The sequence below is a fragment of the Pollicipes pollicipes genome, unplaced genomic scaffold (assembly GCF_011947565.3).
Source record: "Pollicipes pollicipes isolate AB1234 unplaced genomic scaffold, Ppol_2.1 Scaffold_4295;HRSCAF=5057_pilon_pilon_pilon, whole genome shotgun sequence".
In the NCBI taxonomy this organism is placed as follows: Eukaryota; Metazoa; Arthropoda; class Thecostraca; order Pollicipedomorpha; family Pollicipedidae; genus Pollicipes; species Pollicipes pollicipes.
The window spans coordinates 32,746,339-32,751,781 of NW_023596461.1; the positions used below are offsets into that span (position 1 = coordinate 32,746,339).

Here is a 5,443-nt window from a genome sequence, read left to right on the forward strand (position 1 = left end):
TCACCCAGTGGGCTCGTCCGTCCCCGGGCCGCCATCTACGGCCGCCCCGCTCCCCCCCGGCCGACCGCCCCGGGCCGGATGGAGCCACGACCTGTAACGTCACGCGAACGAGGCGACGGCCCGGCCGAACCACAGCGGCATTGTCAGTAGTGCTGCTCTTCTGCTGGTCTTCACGTGCCCCCCCCCCCCCCCCAGTCAAGTTTGCTTAAGTATGTACAAATATGTTTGCGAGCAAATGTTGCCTCTTACCTATAGGGGAAAGTAATATGAAGATCAGTCGACTGAGAAAGTACGATGCTGTTTTACTTAACGGCATGCAGTCAATATCGCGTGCTTTCTACGTTGTGAATTGGGTTTACAGTGAGAAACTTTGAGCCATGTCCCGCCCGCGTTGCGAAACCCTATATACGCCCATGTGTTAAGATGTTCCACTGAGCTCTAGCCGATCGTCCCGCGCCTGCGCTCCTTCTCTTCCTGATAGTGCATAGCACGGGGACAGCGGCGGCCGACTGACGGCTGGGGAGGGGGGGGGGGGGGGGCAGGCCCCGCCACCGTCGCGGCTGGCAGCATCCTGGCGCCGCCGCATCGCGCGCGAGGATTCCGCCGCCGCGCCCCTGCTGATTGGCCACGCTCTGGGTGACCGCCCCGCCCCGATGGCGTCAGTGACGGTCGCCAAGCGTCGACCGCGACTAGACGTGACCGGACGCTTCGGCACGCTCCCCCAGCCCTCCTCGTGGTGGTTACGCCGGTGTTCAGGCGTAAGGTGGATGTTCTCGTTGGGGGGGGGGGGGGGGACTTCGGAACTGGCGTGCACGGCTCGGTGGTAATGGGTCAGCCGGTCTTATCAGCAAGAGTTTTCCAGAACTCAGTTATAGTCATCCGGCTTTAGTCGTGGATGTGCTAATTGCAACATTTAGGACAAGCACATGCCTTTTCTTCTAAAGTTTAAAATCAGATATTTGTTCAAATAGTTTTTAAAAAATCACGCACAGTGGCTGATCGAAAGTTGCACTTTCCGGACATCTAGCGGAAAGTATGGAAGCGATAGTCTGCGTATTGCTCCTAGATAGCCGGGTGAGAAGGTGGTCTCGTTCCACGTCATGGCACATATTATTGAAAATCGGCACCTTTGACGAGGTACAGTTCAGCTGCAAATTAATGAAGGGGTGTTTGTCTTGCTCTCACGCATCACTCAAGGGTATAAGACGAAGGTCTTCGAGACTCGTGTCAGATGCCTACCGACTGCATTTCAAACGTTTTTCCTGTATAAAGCATGCATAATCGAGAAGTTTTCATCTTAAATTCAGCATGTTTCAAAATTTCTTAAATATAAAAAACCTTATCAACTTGAAAAGTATTTTCAACTTTTCGAGACAATTTGATAGTGATGGGCCATGATATGTGTTGTCGCTCGTGGGGGTATAGCTCAGTGGTAGAGCATTCGACTGCAGATCGAGAGGTCCCCGGTTCAAATCCGGGTGCCCCCTCTTTTCCCGCGATGGTATACTTTGCTGGCTTTTTTCTCGTCACATTAAAAGCATGATGCCTGTTTAATTAAAACCGTTTGCACATATGAGTGATGTGTGATACCTGTTCACTTGTGTTTCGATTCTGTTAACATGCTTCGCGCGTTTTGATTGCTAGCTAGATACGCTGGCAGTGTAATTGACTAGCAATCGCTCCTTGTTTAATTCCCCGAATGTTCGTGACATGCAAAAACCGCTATTTAAAAAAAGAATATGGAGTAGGATTTACAAGCGACTTCCTGCGTACTACTGATATTTGTTTCGATGAAGGCAAGTGGCCGAAATATCAGTTCATCTATCTCTTTATTATCCAGGCTATGTTACGAGAAATAAGGCAATCATTACTGTCTCATCTATGTGTTTCACTAAAGTTGATAATGGCCTTTCCCGTAGCATCGCACGCCGATTTCTCGTTATTCTTCCACCGGAACTGTGCATCACTTCCAAATTTCTTTCACGATCTCTCACTATGAAGCTTTTTCTTTTCCCCTAATGCGCCCCGATGCCCATTAAATTGTGTGTTGTGAAAAATGTTTTCATGTATCCATGAAACGCCCAGGAACAAAATTACCCAGAAAAAACACAAGTATAGGTGGGTAGGTCTCCCATTTATCCCAATTCTAAATGAATCATCTATTCAAACGTGCTTTGCGCTTCATGCTGCTGCTAATCGTGGCTTGAATAACATTTAACGTCGCTAGCAAAGAAGCAAATTATCAACCCGTCCTTTTAGCTTTTATTGTTTTTATTGTGTAACTGAGATTTGAACAAGCATCGTCAGAACTGCTATATCTGCTTTCTCAACAAGAATGACGCTGCTTTTCCAAAATTTTGAGTGCATAAATGCAATAGGGGACTCCAGGCCTTGCTGTCATATGAATGGTTGTTAATATGTTGCACGTGGTAGTTTTTGCAAGTCTTATAGCTATTTAAATCATCAAACTATCTTAGAAAATTGTTCACGTCTGAATCTAAAAATGTGACTCCAGCGATGAATATAAGTGATATTGGCTTCACCCATTAAACATCCGATGAATATTAAATGTACTGCGCCGTCGGAATGCAATCTCATCTTGCATTCGGATGTGAAAAGGCGTCATAATATGCTAGTACTGTTGTCTACGGTGGAGCCGTTCAGAAAAATCGACATCTCGTATGACGAAAAGTACTAAAAAAAATGAGACAGACTTTAGACGCGTAAATTTCAGTTCTTTGGCAGGCATTTCAATAAAATGGCCAGAGCTCCTGGCCGCCTCAGTACACAGTCATCAGGGACGTCACTTCGTATACTTTCAGGGGGCCTAAGCCCCGCCCATGCTGACCTGACCCCCTCCCCAAAGAGGAAATACTGGGCCAACTACATACAGGAGAGTTCTCTTAACTATTTGGTAGGTGGGTACCTAAATACATCACTTTTAGTGTCATGTTGACTCTACCTGCATAGTGTACCAACAATATCCTGTAGGTGCCTTTTGTTTTTTTTTCATTCTATACATCCTTCACATATTAAGCTAGTCTGCAAATGCTTGAAGGTTTCCTCAGATGACAACGCCTGGATTGGTATAAATAACAATTTACTGCAATATGCAGCAACTTTTAAAAGTACAGGGTGGCCCAGCTAAAAGCTAAGCATGCTTTCCTCAACAGCGGCAAGTGTATTTGTCGCATACGTGTGGTTTTGGTGGCTGTATAACAAGATCAGTGACATCGGTAGTCATAAGTGATTCCTTAATAACATTTACTATTTATTTTCTTTAAATTGCAACCCATTCTGAGCTTTTCAGAAAAAAACTGCTTACATTCACTTTCAAATTGGATGTCATTCCTCCGCAAGAAAACAGTTGAAAATCTATAAAATATTTTTCGAAGCTCTTCTTGATTTTAATCTTGAGAACGCAAATTCAAGTGGCCAAAGGCCAGAAGAAATAAGGACTGGGAGAAAATAGCAGGTCGACCTTTTTTTGGCTGCCCCAAACCGATTTTCGAAGGTGACGTCCCTGTCTCACCATATCAGTGGGGGTGCCGGTGGTGTAGTGGTTAACGCAGAGGGTGCCGGTAGTGCAGTGGTTTACGCGTCTGCGTTAACCACTGCGCGTCTGGGAAACCAGAGGTGCGGGGTTCGATTCCCCGCGGCGGCCGCCCTTCCTGCCAGGGTGACAGGCAGGCGACGCCATATAGCCTCAGCAGCTGAGTGCGTCGTAAAGCCCCAATGACACACACACCATATCAGCGGATTGCCATATCTGCTGGAGCGGTGCACCTTCGCGCGCAGCTTGTGCGTCTGTCTGTGCGGCGTCACCATCAGTCATCATCATCATCAGTTTCCGTATCAGTCTGTGCGGCGTCACCATTTTCATCAGCGATTTTTCTTGCGGTCTATTTGATCGCGTTGCTGCCGTATTCACTCTTACTTGGCTTCTCATCTCCTGCTTCAGCATACTCCATAGGTTTTGAATGGGTCGGATCTGAGGTGTCGTGGGAAGGCTTTCATCTTCCGGCACGTAAGGAAGCTGCAGATCGTCCAGCTACTGCAGGGTGCTTTGGACATCATCATGGCAGATCTGACAAAAAAGTGCATCAGGGTGCACGTCACGGGGTGCAAAAGTGCATCAGTGCACGTCACGATGAATGACATTTGGCCTTTGATTATGCAACCCTTTCGGTAAGCTTTCTTGTCCACCGTTGCCCTGCTGGGGATGAACTTTAATCCTGATAAGTCATTCTGGCTTACAGCTTGTCGCACCATTATTTTATTAGAAATAAAATAGACTATGAGTGGAAGTTGACACCGCTTGACTCCTTGCTGTCTGAAATGTAGGTAAGCCACCTACCCAACATTTCCAGGAATGAAATAATATAAAGAAAATTAACATTCGTCATTCGTTATTATTCTGACGTTCTCCTACATACATTGAACATTGCAATTCAGCTTATTCATTCGGAATGCACCGCACGAGGGCTCTTCATTTAAACGGGGGCATCTTCACAGAAATTTGTCCTATGGCAGCCTTCGTTCTGTGCTGCCTCGTTAGCATTCAGTATACGACAGACGGTTGTTCAGCTCACTTCCATTTTCGAAAAATAGAGAACCGTTGCGCGCGTTTCCCATCTCTTTAAATCGCTCGTAAAAGTAGGGAATACATGAGGGAATACACAGGTACTCTGGCCAGGGGAGGGTACAGCGAGAATCTTAGTGACGGGGAGCACCGCGGTTAGCGGAGAGCTTCTGCTACTAAAAGGCTGCAGGAAATCCAATCTCCCAGGTCCTCATCCCCCCTCCCAAAAAATGACCAACTGGATTCACCCTATGTGATTTGAGGGATCGGTTGTCGTCTTTTAGTTGTTTTATTTTTTACGCCTTTAACCGAAAGAGGGACCAAATGGTACCAGAAGATGCAGTCCTGCACATATCAAGAAGGTAATTACATGAGTCAACCAGCAAATACATGGTTGCATTGAATAACGGCGGGGCGTGATTCACTTAGCAATGGTGCAGTCGGCCCTTTTTAAACTGATTACAGTCAGGGGTGTTTCTGGATTTTAGGGGACCTTTAAAGATGTGGCGGGACCCTGCGGATTGCCTATTAGCGTAAATCAAAACGGAGTAAAAAATCTGCATTGATATCTTCAAACCATGTTTGCCTTGGATGTTCGTTCTTCTTGTGGAATCCATCAGCGACGACGAGCATTGAGCACTTGCGTTCGCAATTCACGATACAGAATAGCGACACCTGGCAGTCCGTCTCCATGGGCCGCACGGTTCGGCCACTTTTTACAATAAGGCTATGCGTATAGAAGGAAGGCAGGCAATTTTCATATTGATACTAGGAACGGCTTAACACACACAGGACAAGAACGCTTGACGCAAGATCGTACTCTTTCGTTTGTGCTGCTGTAACTGCTGCTCCGTTCAGGCA

General features: G+C 46.8%; 1 non-coding gene across 1 annotated transcript; it reads left to right on the top strand.

Annotated features, from left to right (window-relative positions):
* Positions 1–1,415: 1,415 nt before the first annotated feature.
* On the top strand, positions 1,416–1,487 carry TRNAC-GCA (transfer RNA cysteine (anticodon GCA)). The gene has a single exon. It is a non-coding gene; the product is annotated as a tRNA-Cys (tRNA).
* The last annotated feature ends 3,956 nt before the right edge of the window (positions 1,488–5,443 follow it).